Raw genomic sequence first — 19,573 nt, 5'->3', positions numbered from 1 at the left:
AAAAAAAGTTTCATATCCCTCTTGCTCTTGAAGAAATACCTTTTATTTTATCTTAAACTCCTAATTACAAAATATTTTATTTTCTTCATTAGTTGTTGTATAAACTAATAATGTATCCATTACAACCTTTATAGTTTTTAGCGTGAACAATATCAGCACCAAAGATCAATGTGCGATGTCCTTTTTCTTACCATGATTTATTGAAATGTGTGGCAATTTTTTTTAATAATTTTCTTTCCATTTTTTTTTCAAAAAAATGTTTATTGTATAAATACATATTTCATTAAGATTTTATTAACTTTTACACTGTGCGGGGACCCTACTCAAAAGCAAGTCTGGGGTAAGCGTCGCCCCTAAAAAACTTCCCTGATTACAACATTACACATAAGTTGGTTTTATCTTATAATATATGTGCATGAGCAGGTTTTACAAAAACATTTGTTCGGCCTTCCAAGATAGGCAAATTGTTCTGTTCGACAGGTTAATACAGGTGTTATGCCTTTTGAACAAACAAGTGGTCCCAATTTATGATAACTAAGTTCGTGATGACATGTGACGTAGCTGTACATTTGTATAATCATGAGATTCTACTTTATTTTATCATATATATATCGACCGCCATTGTTTACAGATAATTGATAAATTTGAATATTACTCGTTATATATTTACAGATATTAAATTCAAATGTTTTATTTCACTCTCATAGTATGAAAGTACGATAAAATTTTATACATTAACTGTGTAAAAACAGTTATAACAATAAAGTTTAACAGTTGTTAAAACCTATTAATGAAAAAACATTGATAATGGTCATTAAAAATATTTTATGGCTTATAACTTTCTCTGAAGCACTATTTACATCAAAATTTTCTAACTGTAGGACAGATAAAAATATTTTGTGTAAAGCACAAATAAGTGTTGTTTATATAGATTAGTTTGTGTAAAAAATGATCAAGAGTAAGCCGTCTTACGCAAAAAAAAAAAAAAAAAAAAACAACAACACACCATTCCTAAATGATTATATGATGAAATATATTTATTATTTATAAATTCAAAATTGTATTTTAGGACAAGAAAAATAAATAATAAAGGAAACCCTTGCTAGTTTATTTATGCTGCACCTCCAAAATACAAATAAACTGTCCCACCATCTTGCAGATAATATTTTTTTTACTGTCTTGTATATGTATAGTACTTGAGTACTTGTAATTTATCAATGTGTACCACCATCTGTACGCTTGTTTTACGTACGTTTAAGAAAAAAGGAAACTATAAAAAATGGAAGAAGACAATCTGTCATTCTCAGACAATATTATCTCCTAATTACTCTCAGATAGTTTACATTAACGATTGGCACTGGAAGTAAAGAGTTGACAGAGGAAGGAGATATTTCTTTTTGATAAAATGGATCAAGCATAACTTTATGAGTATAAGTGTTATATACATCAATGCATTGTAGACCTATGCATGCAAGGATAAAAAGTAAAATTCCAAATTTCCTTTATTGTAATTAGCCACAAAAAAAAAAAAAAATAAGAAAGAATAACAATTTATATCAAGAGTCAATCCAATTATAAAATGTCAAATTATCTTGTGCCAAAAGGTTTGTTCTTAAAAATAGAACAGAATACCTCATTGTTTTGCGTATTTTTTTTAGTGATGTTTTCACTTTATAACCAGATCCAAAGCTATGGTTTTGAAAGAATGACCAGAAGATAAATTTTTCCAAAATAAGGCGGCCATGAAAATGTTTTTTTGTCTGTTAGAGGTGGTGAGGGTACCTTGAATTACTCCAAGTGTAACAAACTAGGCACAATACAGGGATTTGTTCTTTTAACTGATTAACAAACTTCGTCAGTTATTTTCAGTTTCGTCTCGTCTTCGTCAGTTATTTTCAGTTTCGTCTCGTCTTCGTCAGTCATTAATCTATGTCACCATTTCGTCAGTTTTCGTCTTTGTCAGATTTTCGTCTTTGTCAGTTTCGTCTTTGTCTCTTCTTCGTCATGCTTTTTTTCCAATTTTAGTCGTTGTCTCGTCTTCGTCATGAAAAAAAGCTTCGTTGACAGCATGATTTTGTCTCTTCAGGCTTGAAGAAGTTAACACTAGTTATTAATTATATTTCCTAACCTTGTTTATATTATTGTTATAGGAATAAAATAACATTCTGGAAATATAGAAAATTATTATGATTTTTTAAGTTTTATGGTTTGTTTCATTTTTTATAGATATTTATGTTTTTGTTACTTCAAATAAAATTATTTATTGCAAACCTTTCCTTATTTTTGTCCCTTTCTTTGTTATTAGACATCCAATATAAATAATATAAAATTTGCTACATAAATGTAGCATATTACAGTATACTGACGTACAAGAATATATTTATATATATTCTTATTACTTATATAAAATAACGTATAGTTTACTAAATTCGGTATATATAGGGTGCGTGGACAAAATCTGCCTCTTCAAAAAACAACAACTTCAAGCTTATTTTATAATATTTATTGATAAAATAAAAACGAATATCTTTATTACGATATATATTATATATCTTATATATTATCTTTATATAAGCTATCTATTTAATGTAGCCGCCGTCTGCGGCCAAAATAGGCTCAATGCGGCTACGAAACCAAGAACAGGCATTTTGGATCTGCGCTGCTTCTATCTCACTGAATTTCTCCTTGATGCAGGTGATGAAAGACTGCTTGGTGTTATGGGAGGAGCGGTTGCTCATGTTCTCGACGTAGGACCAGACAAAGTAGTCAAACGGGTTCAAATCCGGTGATGAGGGAGGCCAAGAGGAGAAGGGTACGAACGCAAAAGCATTGCTTTTCAACCATTCTTGCGTCCACTTAGATTTGTGGGCGGAGCCGAGTCCTGCTACCACATCCACGGCTTGTCTCGAAGATGTGGGGTGGCATGACATGACCCTTACTTGACACGATCCCAAAGAAATCTCTTGCTTGGTTTAATTGCACCATTCACTGGAAAATAAGTAATCTCAAGATAGCATTCAAAATCACGAATAAGGTGTAATTGATCAAATAAAAGGTACAATGGACGTTAATGTTTTTATTTATCTTGTAAAGTTTTGATCAAATCTGTGCATGTAAAGTACATAAATTTTAACCCGACATTAGAACCTTCAATATTTATTTCTGCGCAATATGAAAGTATTCATCCAGTCTAGTATATGAATATCTTCTAACGCTCTCCAGATAATAAATAAGAATTATTGGAAAAAAAAAGCCAGGTTAAAATTTCAGTTCAGCTATTTTTTAAAGGAGGGTAGCTATTAAAAATAAATTGGAGACTGCCTTGAATAAAAGTACTGCCTCTATTTTGAGGCTAATAAAAAAACTCCATTTTTTTCAAAGAATTTGGACACCATTTTATAAAAATTGAGTGTATCATTTTTGAAACCCAGGAATTGCCTGTTTTGTTTTTTGTAGGCTACGCCCTTGAGGCTCATTTTTATGTAGTACGAAACAAAAAGGGCTTCATATATTAATGAGTATTTTTTTAAATTGGACTTTTTATTCTAGATAAATATTAAATGAATAAATAAAAATTTAAAAAAGATTCAACGGAAAAATGAACAGAAAAAAACCAACGAATGAACGGCGAAGGGAAAATTTTAAGAAAATGAACGACTAAATAGAAAAAGGGTGAACGGGTACTAGCCTGCTTTAAGTACATGTTTGATAAGAAAAGTTACCTTGTGTCTGACCCTGATAGAGTTTTTTTAATAAACTTGATGGTTATTATTTAGTGATATTCAGTTCATATGAAGCATCCTTTGGTGTTCTATAATTGATTAATTATTAAAAATTGAGTACACCATCTTTTAAGACATTTTATAAAAAAGCGTACAGACGATAAAAATATTAGTGCCAGTGATTAGAAAAGCTTTTTAAAAATATTTATTTCATTTTTTCACGTACTAATTATGAAGTCAAATGCAGTTTATACAAAACCATTAAATTAGATTGACTTTCCTAGTTCTCCATCTTCGAGTTCGAATCCATGAGATGTCTTATTTGAAAAAATGAGGTATAGAAAAAATTTCATTCGAATTCATTATTGTTATATTCGTGACTTTTTCCTCAGATGACCCTCCCTCCCCCTTTCCAAAATAATAAAAACGTTGAAGAGGAATTTTGTGCCTATTTACTTAAATGAAATACATCTAATGCAGATTGCAGACCCATTACTAAATATTATCTAGTGAGTAGAACAGAAAGAAGAAAAAGGAAGACTAGCACCAAAGAATGATAATGTCAGTAAAAAAAAATCAATATTTTTTCGCACAGATTCATAAATGATTCACAAAGAACTAAAATTTAACGAATTTTGAATATTGTACTTTTTAACTTCAATAAATGCAATTTATAGTTTTGGCTCTTAAACGTTTTTAAGCCTGAGCCCCCCATTCTGGAAGCTGACAGCCTTTGCAAACCCAGTAGGAATTCAAATGGATCATATATGTAAAAAAATTAGTTATAGTCTAGAGAGCATATAAAAAAACAGTAAATTGGCGTTGGATTATGAGCCCACTACAACCCCTGCTGGTATATTGCACAACCTGTGTGCAGAAAAAGTAAATAGAGTCTCGAATAAGGGATTCCTTTGCCAATTACAATGATTTAGAAGTGGATTATAAACCTACTTCGGGCAATACTGACATATTGCACAACTTGTGAGCTGATGAAATACATACATACTCATTACACACACAGACACTTAATTATTAATTAAATATTATAAACTTTAAGAAAAGTTTTGTGTTATTAGACCATTTGGGTATGTTGCGCGAACCATCAATATCAGGAATAGCATTAATATTTTTTGTCTTGGTAATCTTAAGTCATTAGTTTTTGTCAGAGTTTCGTCAGTGTCATAATATTATCTTATACATTGACATTGTTTCGTCGCAGTTATCTTTTATTTCGTCTCGTTTTTGTCATAGTTTCGTCACTGTCATAATATTATCTTTGTTAAACATCAACATTGTTTCATCGTAGTTATTTTTATTTCGTCTTCGTCTTGTCTCGTCTTCGTCAGATTTTCGTCTTTGTTAGTTTCGTCGTCGTCAGAGTTTCGTCTTCACCAGAATTTTGCCTTCGTCATGATTTTTGTCAGATTTTCGTCTTCGTCTCGTCAGGCTTGACGAGGCTAACTCTGGTCACAAGGAAGAATGACGAAGATATGCGTTCTAAAAGCAAAGGAAATATCATCAACCTGACAGACGTCTTTTGTCATTTTTTTATACCTAGGTCAGAAAAAATTCAAAAGTGGAGGAGGAGCCAGTTTGATAAATAATGGCATCACATATTTGGTGTAAGTCCTTACTTTAGGCCCAGTAAATGAATGCTGGCTTATAGATTGGGGTCGGGGGAGGAAACGGCTTGTAGACTGGTCTGGGAGAAGGCTGATAAGCTACTTGAGCTCACTTCTAATTGGGAGGAGGCATAGAGAAAGTAATATCAGCAACAAAACCAGGAATAAGCATCAGCTATATATATATATATATGCTATAGCATAGGTCAGAGTTTGGACACTTCAATCAGGAGATAAACAAAGTAGGCTCCATTGTTGGTGTATACATTACGAGATTTATCAGCGTTAAAGTCAAGTCCCTCGTAATCGTCCTTGACGTCATATTGGCATTGATATTTTTGAGGAGTAATAGGTAGCTGGAGGATGGTTTGGTTTGTAGGATGGAGTCTCTACGTTGGGGCTGGTGTGTAATAATAAGGTGCCAAAGTGGGAGGATTGGTGGTTACAAGGGCCATAAGATTATTCAAGACGATAATAAACCGGAAAAGAGCATTTGAATGGCAAAAAAAGTTCTGTCAATATGGGCATTGGACATGAACAAATATTATCATATTTTTGGACAAATGCAATCATATGAATAAGTTATGATATAAATATTGTTTAATTAATTTAAAAATTAAAATTAAATAAAATATTTACTATCCTTTATGTTGCCTCTGCTCTTCTTATTACAATTTCTCAACATTCTAATTACCAAACACTATTTCTAATTTCCTAAACAAATACTCTTATATACATTTAGCTATTATATTGACTATTATTTTAAATTTTCTGCCTGAGATCCAATTTTTTTTCCAACTATTGGTAATTGTCCTGGCCCTGTGTTTAGTGCATACATGTGGTGTTGTGGCGGTCCATATTTAGGATTGAAAACTACAGTCCCTTCCTGTTCAGTCTCGGTCCGGTTCAGTTCAGTCCTAAAAACTTATAAAGTTTGGTCCTTGATTACGTAACTCAACTTGATTTATTCTTTGTTTAATTTGATCAAGTACTAATCATTCCTAAAGGTATTTACTAACAAAACTTCTTAAAGGAGACATTTATAACTTATGAATGGGAAGGGAGGGGAGTTGACTTATTTTTCAAAATTTGATTTTACTGTACTTTCAAAAATAGACTTTTTTCATTTTCAAACTACAAAATAATGTAGCCTTAAAATCTGTGGTCCTACAGTGATTTCAATAAACAAATGAAATATATTTAGGCATCAGATTGATCAAATTAACGATCAATATGGTATTACTTAAGCCCGTTAAGCAGAAAATGGCCTGTAGAATGGTGGTGAAGCAAGGTTGTAGTAGGCTGGAGAAGGAGCAGGCATGTAGACTGGGGGTGAAGGTGGGGGAAGAAGTGGTTTTGTAAGCTAGTGGAGATGGAGGTGGCTTGTAGATTAGTCTTGAAGGAGGCTTGTAATATGATAACCTGAAAGATAATATATGTCAAAATAAAACACAGTTTGAGGTATATTTCATATTCATATGTAAAAACCTATTAACTATTTTTTGATTGGTTATTTGGTTTGTAGTAACTGATGAATATGATTTTGTGTTCTACTCTTTTTATGCATCAAAGAATATTCTTATTTTCTTTTCAATGGGCGTGGGATCTTCGAATAATTTACTTAGTTATATATAATTTTTTTTAATGGTTTTTATTTTTTTATGGTAATCATTTATTTTTTTTTATGGTAATCATTTATTTTTCCTTACATGTTATATCCCAAAAATGAACTTGGTGTTAAATAAACGTTGGAAAAGAAATACACTTTCATTTTCTAAGAAGTTCTGCAACTGTTTTTATCCAAATCCAAATGTGCAAATGATTTTGAAAAATGTAACAAAATGCTTAATGATGTATATCTCTTTTTTCTTAGCTATAGATCATTTATCCTACGTCCAAAAACTTATTTTCAATTTTATGAAAGGTCCGGTATTATACTTTTAATTTTATCAATTATCTAACATGTATTTTTGTAAGAAAATATAACCTACTTCTTATTAATCAAATTATAAACTTGAAGCTAAAAAAATAAACTTTTGTTAGAGAGAATATCGTTTTTTGTCATATATAAGGTAAAAGTTGTAGTACTTGGCATTGCTTGGAGAGGAAAAAGATATACTTTACTTTAATAATACATACACATATGTACTTCTTTTTTTCAAATATGATGCGCTGAGCTATAGCTACACATGCTCGTTACTACATTGTTAAACTTTTAGAACAAGTAGCGATGCAGTTCCAAGATGTTAAGTGCACACTCAAAAATGTACCGTCAACAGACAAATATAGATATAAAATCTGCTTTTTTTTAATATATATCACTGTTGTTTTTTTGTTGTTTTTTAAATTGATAATTAGATTACACTTGGTTTTATTAATAGTGTACTATATCGTTTTCTTGACATGAATGAACGAATATTATACGTATCCAAGTATTGTACGTGTCATGTTCCACTGGGTCAAGCGAATGTATTAACTTGATAAATTACGTTTGCAGGAGAAGGCTGTGCTCGCATATTTGTTGTTATTGATCTTCTTCAAAAATGGGCAAAAAAGCTATCTTTTCTGATATTCATAGGGCAAAAATTGTATGCTACTCAAAGGAAGATATTATGAGCGCGAAATTGCCGTAAAGATGTGCTGTTTAAAGACAGCTGCTCACAATTACATGAGTAATTGTGCAAAATTTGGGATATATACATTTAGAACAGGGCGCCCAAGGAGTTGAAGCCATGATGAAGTATACTGTTATACGAGTTCCCACTGGTACTTGCAAAAAGAATCAGTCGAATATGATTAAATATGTGTGCAAAGTAAGTGTCATCATTATTTAAAGTTCTTTGACGAAACCAGCCATTTTTTTCAAATTTATATTTCTGAAATACATTCCTTTTCTCCTAAGAAAATATGAAAATATCTCAGGTGATCTTAAGCTTTTGTAAATGACTGTACACTACACAACAGACACAAGTCCATGCGAAAAGTAATAGATAAAGTATTCACCGAAGAAATCCAAAAATGAATATTTGACAACAAAATACATTATTTATTTTTGATATTGCGAGAATATCCTAATTCAATTTTTACAGCTAAAATTTACATATAGTGAATATCAAGCATAGCTATATGTTTTTTTAGAGAACTAGGCGATATACTGACAACTAAATTACTAGTAGGAAAAATATTAAAAAATCGAGTTTCTATGACATTTTTACCATGAATATGTGATAATATAACTTGGGGAAAGAAAGGAGTATAGGTGTGGTCGTGTTCAGGCCAGTATGTACGTGAAATATATATTTCTGTATTATTGTAAAATTTGGCAAGTTGACTTCCAAGTTATCAAATTCATTACTTGTGTAGGATTCGAGTTAAAACACTTTTTTATTAATCAATTCAGATATGATTTCAAAATGAATTGTATTTTAGTCCTCTTTTTAAACTCAATGACCGAATATGTGCAAATATATGTATATATTTTAGATAATATGTTGATTTTTGGTGGGAAAATAGTAAGTAAATATATGTCTCATTACCCTTACCAATTAAAAATTGTAGAAAGCTAAAACTTTTAGAGAGGATATAAATATCGAAATAATAGTTGTTGCACATTTAAAATGAGGAGATGTCTTACTTTGTTTTATATTTTTTTTCCAAGTCCAAATGTCAAACTTAAGGAAACTCTCACTTTCTTTAATTAGTGTTTTATTGCTTCTAATGAAAAACTAAAGGGTTGTTTTACCTTATGACCGGATACTTTATTTAAAATTAGGAAAACTAAGTAAATTAAACCATATAAATTATAACATTTTTATGTAGGATAATCAGTGGTAGGCCTGTAGACTAGGGGCGGGAGTGGAGCAGGCTTGTAGTAGACTGGAGGTTGAGGTGAGTGAGGAAGAGGTTTGTAGGCTAGTGGAGGAGGAGCTTGCTTGTTGCTTTGTATTGGAGCAGGCCAGTAACCTGGTGGAGCTGGTTTGTAACTTGGAGGGAGTTTGGAGTAAGTCACATCAGCAACGAATCCAGAGTAAGCATCAGCTACAGTGTAAGTCACTGTTTTGACAAGTCCATCAGGGAGAAGGACATTGTAGGCTCCATTAGCAGTGTGACCATCACGAGAGTCATAAGCATTGAAGTCAAGTTTATCGTAGTCATCCGTGACAGCATATTTGTATTGATATGTTGGAGGAGTATCAGGATAGACTGGATATATGGGTTTGTAGGATGGAGGAGCAAGATTAAGATTGCGGTTGGTAGGGGAGGGGGTGGACGATAAGGACCAGGTGAGTGGTCTCCATGAGAAACTGCGATAAGGGCTGAGAATATGATGATAATCTGGAAACAAGTTTTAAAGCATATATAATTAGAAAACTTTATTTACATACCTTCATTTTGATAATATGTTTGAAACTGATAATGTCAGTTAGGGATCACAATCTTTATATCTAATTTTTGTTAACAAAAAGTAGATGGGCGTGGAGTGTAATATTATTGACTACCAATAGGTACATTAATTTCTTCCGTTCCACTCAACCAGTTTCTTATAGGTCTAGGCTTATAATTTTTTTAAATGATCGTTTTATTAATATTTCATTTCTTCGAGGTTTTTTGGTTTGTAAATCTTAGAGATATAAATTTATTTATTTATCTCTTTTTAAAGATATTATTTTACACTCGCACTGAAACCAGGTTGCTCCGGTAGACAGTTACGTCAGTGAATGCAGAGGGCTTGCAGAACCCCTGAGTGTGGATCACCGAACCCCTAGCAATCGATTGAACCAGGGTTAAAAACAATCCCTTTATGAGAGTTTAGAGATGACTACGTATTATCGTAGAGGCTAAATTATCCAAGTTGAAAATATATGCGGCAAAATTACCGGTCATGAAAAAAATTTAATAAAAGACATAAAACTAGATTACTTTAATAACTATATCCTTTTAATGATTTCAAAATAAAAGTCAAGTTTTAACAAATACTGATGTTTTCGAATACTCAAAATGATGCAAAGGTTGAATTAATACTTTTGATATACATTGCAATAAACAGGGAAGGTTTTGTAAATCGGAAAAATACATTTTAAGGAGTGATTATAATATCATAAAAAATAATTCCTTGTTTTTTGTGTGTCCTTTTTTAAAGTTTAAAAAGCGGAAGGAAGATTATGCTGAAAAAAAACTATTTTTCCTTATAATTGTTGTTGTTTTTTTATTAGATCGCCTTTATTTATTAAATAATTAATATTTTTATTACAATTTTCTTGCTCTTTACTGTACTTATTTAAAAAAAATACAAACTGCAGTAAAATAAATTTAAACGCATTTCCATTATTAATATTACCTATTTGACACGAATTTAGATTTCCAAATGCATCGATTTAGATTTAAAATTAATCAATTGATTTATTTTTGTATCAGAATTCAAAATTGTATCTACAACCTCTGAAATATGAAATTAACTCCCATATTACTAAGCTACAGCTCTGTCAATAAGTAAATCATTGATAAGAACAGATTACCTTCATTTGAATCAAATATCTTGTATCTTAGTTGTGTGGCATTTGTATTATATGCATATTTATGTCATGTAATAGTGACGAACTGATAATAATGACGTCATGACATGGAGAGTGTGTGATGATTAATATTGATTTGCATGGTAATGATACATGGCGCAGTTACTGTGATGGACTTAAGTGAAAAAAAAAAGATGATGATCAAGACGCAAATGAAAGAGTTAATAAACCTCATGCAGAGCCTTTAAAAGAAGCAACATGAACTGGAGTGGAAAGTAGGGGATAGGGATGAGACGATCCCGGCTCTTAGTGTATATGATCCGAATGTGAGTACGACTACCGGGAATACGTTGGTTAAGACAAAAGGTAATGGGAACAATGGATCACAAGTTATGAGTTGAGTTAACTGTAGAGGAATTCTAGCAATTGCTCATATATTGGAATATGTTCTACGCAACGAGTGGAATAATGCAAGTGTGATATTTGTTCATGATGTTTGAGCCGGACATCTTAGAAATTATAAAATAAATTGAATATTGAGTTGAGTATGCGGACATATTATTCTTGATAAGGTGGATTTGATGAGGAGGAGACAGAAGGAGGGGAAACTCTTTGATGGTTACTACAATATTTTAAGATTTTCAAATTCAAAGTGCAAACATCAAGAAATTTACCCGAGATCATTGTCTAGCATCTAAAACCATGCACAAATTGAGTGATTTGGAACGTTGGATGAAATTATTGTGCAAAGACCCTTTACTTTCATCGAAGGAGGTAATGACAAAATGAATCACTTGCAAGTCATCAAAAAATCACTACGTGGTGATTGAAAACAGGAAAAAAAGGCAGGTTATGGGAATCAAACCCGTAAATGTATTAAGAACTGGTAAGGTTCCGATAGTTCATGCTATATTAAGGGCCAGCGATAAGAAAATAACTCCAGAAAGACTTCCAGGCTCTTGTGTTGATTGTGAGGTAGCCAAGTTTATAGCTTTCAAAGAGTTAGGACTGTTAAAAGACATATGAAAATATAATGAACCTATGTGGATACGGTACATCGAACATAATTGAGAAGCAATCGTTGAATTTGAACATCAATGTAAACGTGTAAAGGAGAGAGTTCTCTTCTCTCCAGATGTACGGGGTTGTTCAGGCAAATCTGGACCATCTTTAACTACATCCTGAGCAATAAGGAAAGCATTCAACTTGGTTATTTCAATTTTCAAGTGAGAGTTAGAGACTTGACGTAAGCTCAGTTGCGCAACTTTTAATTCATAACAAGTAATTAGGATGGAGGAGACCTGGATAAACACTGTCATCAAATTTACTTACGCAGGACACAGGCCAGTTTACATCAAGAAGATGTTCAGATATCCAAAGAAAATAGTCAACAACGTCGAACCCCTCAAGAAGGAGGAGGAGGATATAACAAACAAGCTGACTAATCCTGGAGTGATAAAAAACGAGCTCCCATATCCTTTGAACGTCCTGAAACGTTCCTTGAAGTCATCTCCAGGGACTCCGAGTAACACTCTTGCAGCTCTGTACAGCTCCTAACAGACAAAATGAAGGCCACACCGAGTGCCCACGAATCAAAATCGTTGAACGATTTGAAGTTCCATGGTGACCGCATCATCTTTTATACGGATGAGAAACAATGGACTGTCGACATATCCCTCACCATCTAGAACGACAGATGGTTGGCAATAGAGAGAAATAATGTTCCCCACGTCTTTAATGCAAAGTTTCCGGCCCGTATCATGACCCTTGCCTCGTTGGGAGTAATGGAAGTGTCATACCCCCCATCTTATTTGAGCCAAAGGAAAGTGTAGTGGCCGACAGGCACTGTGACTTCCTGTCTGGCCAATTGATACCTTGCATGAAAGCAAAGGGCAATGGTGTCGATTTCCAGTTTCAAAAAATCTTGGCCCCTCTTGCAAGTCCTGCAAGACCTAAATCTTGCTTAAAGAAGAGAAGGTGTCTACACCTGGCTCTCTAACTCTATATTAATCTCTGGGTTACTTCTTTCAGGAGGAGTTTGAGAGGAAGGTTAATTCACACTCATTGAAGGATTCCATCATAAAGTACTGGAACAATGTCTCCCCACAGACGTGATCAAAGTGTGCCAATTGTTTGATCTCGTATCGAGCGAATGTTTGGCGAAAATGGCAAACACATTCAATTTTTTTATAATTATTAGATCTTGTAATTAAAATTTCAAAATTATACTTGCTCCTTTTATTGATCAGGATGTATACTAAGTCTTTGTATAGAATATCAATTAATTGTCCAGTTTAAAATAAAGCTTTTATTTGATTTTTAATATTAATCATTGGTAGACGAATAAAGGAAAAATGAATTAACCAAAAAATCCTTTGGTACAAAAAAAGTTGAACCGAGCGGTAATATAATAAATGATTATATGTAATTTATATTCCTACTCATATTATTGATGTTCTAAAGAATAAAATATTGTATTATTTTCCACAAATTGAATTATAAAGTTTTCATTAATTAAAAAGATCCATTTTATAATGAAGAGTCTTCAACAATTGGCTGAAAATGCTATAAGAACCTATGTAACAAAAAAATTAGAATAACCATATAAATTTAATAAATCTTATAAGCATAAAAATCTACAGTGTATTTCGATATTACCCACTGATGTTTGGTTTTTTGGGTGAATATTTTTCCCATTGTTCTTCACATGCACAGGGGCTCCTTATATAGTGTAGGTTACTCAACCAATAGGAAATAAATCTTCAGAATTATAGAGTCAGAGCCGATAATTAATTACTGAACACTCTATTACACAATTGGTGGAAAATAATTAAACATTCCAAGATTTAAAAATAAAGTAACTTTGATGGGATACGTAATTGCATTGTATTGCAGCATGAATCATCGGAAAATATTTATTATTTTCTTGGGCAAAGTAGTAATTGGATAATTTGTCCTAGAAAAAAAAAACAAAAAAAAACCGATATTCTGAAACCTGAGCACCTTAATGTCCACTAATCACTAATTGCTAAAAAAAAATATAAATATATATTGTTTGTATTCCATCAAATCAATTTCTGGTAGATGTTCAGAGCTTATGGAGCAAATTTTTTTTTCAATTCACATTGAGCATTTAGATATTAATGACCCAACAAATGTCAATGAAATTACAACGTGAATATTACTTTGAATTTCCCACCAATTCATTTAATATTTTCTCTAAATAGGCTAGACTAGATTTGAAGCCGAGTAGATAAATGATTTTAGTAATATTTATACAAGTTTGCAGGACCTGTGCCATAAGGTGTAGGACCCCTTCCCTTGGAGTATTTAAGTAAAAAAAACGTGGATGAAAGTTTGAAATGTTTGATTATCATAAATTGTTATAAAATAAGTTATTGATAAAAAATGTACTGTAATATTTATGAAGAAAACTCTTTTATTATTTTGGAAAATATGAAAACGCCCAATTCTTATTTTCAAAAAAAGGAGTCGGAAAAAAAAAAAAAATATAAATTCAGCCCCCCTAAAAAAAGGGGGAAAAAATCAAGTACCGATACAATAAATTAGGTAGAGTTCATGTAAGTTTAATTTAAACTAGATAATTGATTGAAATACTATTCAAAAACTTAGTATGGAAAGTACTTTTTAAAGCTAAAATGCCTTTTTTTTTTTTTTTTTTTTTTTTTTTGGTTAAAATAATTTATTTATATTCTTCAATACAAACAGTGTAAATAATGAATACACATAAAAATAAAAGTCGATCATATATATAAAAAGCAACAGGAAAATTACGTTTAAAGAAACATAAATGAACATTATAGTTCATATTTAATGTCCTGAAGTGAAATAACCTGTTATAATAAAATTTCTAATCATCAGCTAAGGTTAATAAAAAACGACAATGTCTTCATATTATTAACTTGATGAGATTAAAGTATTGCACGGACCTCGAAGGGACAAATTTGATGATATTTCCGGCCCAAGCCCACGACCAAAATGATGACAGAGGGATTTTGATAGAAAGTGCTGAATATCGAGCAGATGCGCTGATCATTATAGTTTTTAATTCTTTCACATGTAAACAATGATTTCATATTTAATAAAGTAAACTCCACGGCTTTGTGAACAGGATAAATATTTTTATTTCTCTGATAAGCTCCAAATAATATATTTGCAATTTATTAAGTTAGAAGAAATATCTTCGGTCACACCAACGTTGTATTGGATAAAATATTTGACTACTCTCAAAACTGGGCAATCAGCAAAAGTGTGCGGGGTAGAGTTGAATATAAAACCAAAGTCTTTGCACGGATAATAAAATTTGATATTGTGAGGGAAAATTTGAGTTTGTGCCGTAAATTTGAACTCGTCTGAAATTCAAGAAATTGATCTGTGAATTCTTTGTTCCCATGAAAGAGGAAGATAGAGAAGTACCATAAATGCTTTACGTTTTGTTGAATAATTAGGGGATTTACTAACCACTAAATTTCTAGTAGGAAAAGTGTAATGAATATGTTTAATTTTAACTCAGAAAAAAAAGTAATAATTTATGTTTAAGCTCATGTCTAAAGATGCAACAGATCCACATTTTCAAGAATCCGGGTCGGTTCATATATTTAGACTTAAATACTTGAAACTTGGGATTGTTATAATGTCCTGATTAAGCATTATCAACATATTTGTTTTAATTTAGTGGGTAGTGGTACTTTTTGGGGTTCTTACTTAATTTGTAGTCAGTCTGGGTTTCATATGATACCCTGAGATAGTACTATAGATAATGTTAGTTTTTTCCATGTACTTTATGGGGGGAAATAAATTGCAAATTCAACGTTTTTTGGGGCGACTTTCAGGGTGTTTGACCTCACTATTCCAGCAGAATTTTTTTGTCAGTCTTGGTTTTTATGATTTCCTGACATATATATTATACACAGATGCAATTTTTTTTGCATGTACCTTATGGGGTGAAAAAAATATAGATTTTACGGTTTACCGGGTACTTTGTGAGGGGTACCTCAAGTTTCAGAGCGAATTTTTTTGACAGTCTTGGTTTTTTTTGATGTCCTGACGTAAGTTTTTTCATTTTCGTTATGGTCAAGTAAAACGGGGGGGTCAGGTTGACAAAAAAAAAAACTGTGTCATAGGTGACATATGTAATTTTAGCGGGTCAAAACTTCTGTACCTTACGAGGGGATATCTTCTGGTAGGCTCCCAGACTATTAGAGGAAAAGAAGGAGAATCTAACAACTGATTTTTTACTCTTTTTTCTGTTTCTTCTCTGGAAAAAGTTGTGTGATATAATAAAAGTATTGCCATGTGGAAGAACCACGCAATGCAACTGTTTATTGATATATCGCTGCAATCACTAATAAAAAAATAGGGTATATAGATAAAATCTCTTATTTTTATAACTAGGATTTATTACTAAGCAATACTTCTATAAGCGATTTAAGATCCAGAAAATTCATTAGATCTTTTTATGGCCGTAAAAGTTCGGGTACTAGAAGCTGGTTTGGGTCTAGGACCCTTTCGGTTAATACAAGTTTACTTATACTGTACCCGGATACTTTGGATCCAGTTCCAAAACCGTCATATCTCTAGTCATGACCAAGTCAGGATACAACTGGAATATACAATTCCATATTGTGTTTTTAATCTTAAAGCAATTTGGCAAGTTGATTTTACAGTTGACAAATTTATGACTTGTGTTAGATTCCACTCAACACATTTATCAATAGATGGATTAAGGTCTTGTGTCGCACTAGTGTTGTAATCAAGTCTTCCTTTTACATCCAAGTCAAGTCCGTATATTTACCACAGTTCTTTATAGTTAAAATATTATGTGCAAATATATATTTTTGACAATCAATTGTTAATTTTGTATGTAACCGAGTTAGATTTGAAATGAAAATTTACTATTGTTAACTCATAAAACATCATGGAAAAAAAAACTAATTAGGTATATATTTCAACATTCATAGTGACTCCATTTAGATTTTAAAGTATTAAGAAACGAAGAAAATCCGTAATGCCCATCTCAAACACAGGAAAAGGTTAAGTATTTTTTTCCCTTTTCGACTTGATAATTAATTTGAAATTTCCAAATAACATTACGAAAATAATTTCATTGTTCAATTATGCATAATTTACTTCTAAGAATAATATATGAACCATTATAAGATTAGCATACTTTGCTATTAACGATATACTTACATCATTATTTGTAATTTTATTATAAGTGACGTATGGAGCATTTAGGTAGAGTTCATATCGACTAATCTATGTACTCCTTTGTAGTATATATTGAAACCATCGACAATAGTTTTATTTATTTTTAAAAGTAATTACAAACTCCAAATCATCTACAACACACTTCCTGGTCAGTCTTTTAGAATAGCTGAGATACCGAAAATAGCGCTCATAAATTTAGATGGTACATAATCAATCATTTTTTGCAAATTTCTAATCAATCCGTATTTCCATTGGCAGTTAAGTTCCATTGATCAGCACACTTTGCTGTTAACTCATTATCATTTTCAGACTCTTTCGGTTACTTCTTGGCTCTCCAAACAATGGACTTGTGCAGGTTCAAAAGTTTGAAATCGTTATATTGTCTTGTCTAGCTCGGATAGCAACAAGGACAATACCTTTTCCACGATTGTGGAACAAATACTTTGTTGATCCATGCATTTTTTTTTACTAACGACAAACACTTCTGCTTAGCCACCAATACAAGTAACAACTCCCAAACGATACATGCACAGCTATTGCAGGCACTCAAAGTTAGTTGTGAATAACAACCGCACGCTGTAAATGATAAAATACATAAATGGAGGAGTGTTACTTATATGATATATGATAATGGAGTCGATTTGTGACCTAAGGGATGAGGTCGGAGGATATCACCTATCCATTATCCAAGGCTTAGTGCTAATAAGTGTTTTCCAAATAATGAAAAGCTTGGCATAATTGAGTTTCAACCTTTCCCATTTTTTATGGTTTTTTAATTGGTCAGATAGAGTTGCACTGATTAAGTATATGGGCTGTTTGATGTTTTAAAAAATAAAAGGATTTTAAATTTATGTAGAGTAATTCAAAATTTGCAACAGTATATGACCACCTCTGAAATTACCCCTATTTTGATAGTTATCGTTTTCTTGACGTATATTAACACATCTTCAAGATTTCTAAATAGTTCTTGCAAAAAAAATATTAATCTAATTTGATTCAAAAGGGTGCTAAGTAAGTATCAGCTCTATTTCACGTCGTTTGAAAAAACCGGTCATTTTATTCAGAAATACATTCCTTTTCAACTAAAAAAATGAAAATATCCCCAAGGTGCTCTCAAACTTTTGCAAATGACTGTACGTTGTGGCATCATTTTCTTCTGATATAAACTTTGGTTTGACCAAACAGCACACATAACCAGTGATGAAACCCGTGGGTATTTTGGGTATTTAAAAAAAATGCTATTTCTCATAATTTGAAGAATCTTTGGAGGAGAAACATCTCATTAGATTAGCTACAATCAGCTGTGTCTAGGGAAGAGGGGATATGGAAATAAGCAAGGATATTGACAAGAATTACTCCGATGTTGATTCTCAATTCTAGTCCTTCTAGTCAAACAAGGACTTATAACTATAACACTATAAGCAATTTTCAAGGTTACTCTACGTCTTTTATGAAATGTTCAATTAGGTTTTGAATATAATTGAATCTAGTAGAAAAGGAAGCTCACTACTCAGGAGTTAAGTAATAATGAAAACAGCTGAGGGAAAGAAAATTCATTCTTCAGATTACCAATTCCAAAAAGAGAGGACAAAGGTTGTAATAATTGAATTTTAACTTTCCGGTTTCATAACGCAAATTTATGACAATATAACCTTGGAGAAAACAAGTGAAACTTTCTTATTAGAATGAAAAATTTGGGTAGAATATTTCAATATATATATTATCGATTTAATTCAAATATAAATATCAAAACAATGAGTTGAAAAAACATTTAAAACTATTTAATTAATGTATTTTGAACCAATACTTCTTTACTATAATACAAAGTAATTTTAATTTAGTTGAATCAAGTTACATAAATATGTTCATAAATTAATTATGTGCTTTTTCTTGTGCACATTTTTATTCACAATATTTTTTCCATTCTTTAGATTTGATTAATAAGTTAATATAATGTTGACATGCATATTGTATGGTTTTAATCAATTATTGACATTGTTAGAAAAAATCAATGCCTCATGTGGGATTATACATCTTTTGCTTCTAAAATGAATGTTGAATGATTTTTTTGAGTAAAAAATTGACAGATTAATATAATATTTCATTCTTACATTGGAATGAACGTTTTTAGTGGATTTTGAGTTTCAACTTTCCCCTCAATATTGATTAAATTACTCGTGAAAGATATGTTTTATCAAAAAAATTATTTGAAATGACCAATTAAAAATAAATCTTTTATTTCTAAAAAAATGTCATTAAATGAACATTGAACAATGACATAATAGGCCTGGAAGTTACTAAATAAAAATACCATATAAGATTTAAACATAATTTTCTTAAATTACACGTGATAAATAGTGAAAAATATTTGACAAATATTTGTGCAAAATTTGATTACATCCTGCCCTCACTCCCAAAATGTTATACTCTTCTACGCCTATGATTGAAAATCTACTCATATATATTCATTTTTTACAAAGAGCAC

This window comes from Lepeophtheirus salmonis, chromosome 8 (genome assembly GCF_016086655.4).
Source record: "Lepeophtheirus salmonis chromosome 8, UVic_Lsal_1.4, whole genome shotgun sequence".
Taxonomy (NCBI): domain Eukaryota; kingdom Metazoa; phylum Arthropoda; class Copepoda; order Siphonostomatoida; family Caligidae; genus Lepeophtheirus; species Lepeophtheirus salmonis.
The sequence above is the reverse complement of the archived record's forward strand: the minus strand, read 5'-3'. Positions refer to the sequence as shown.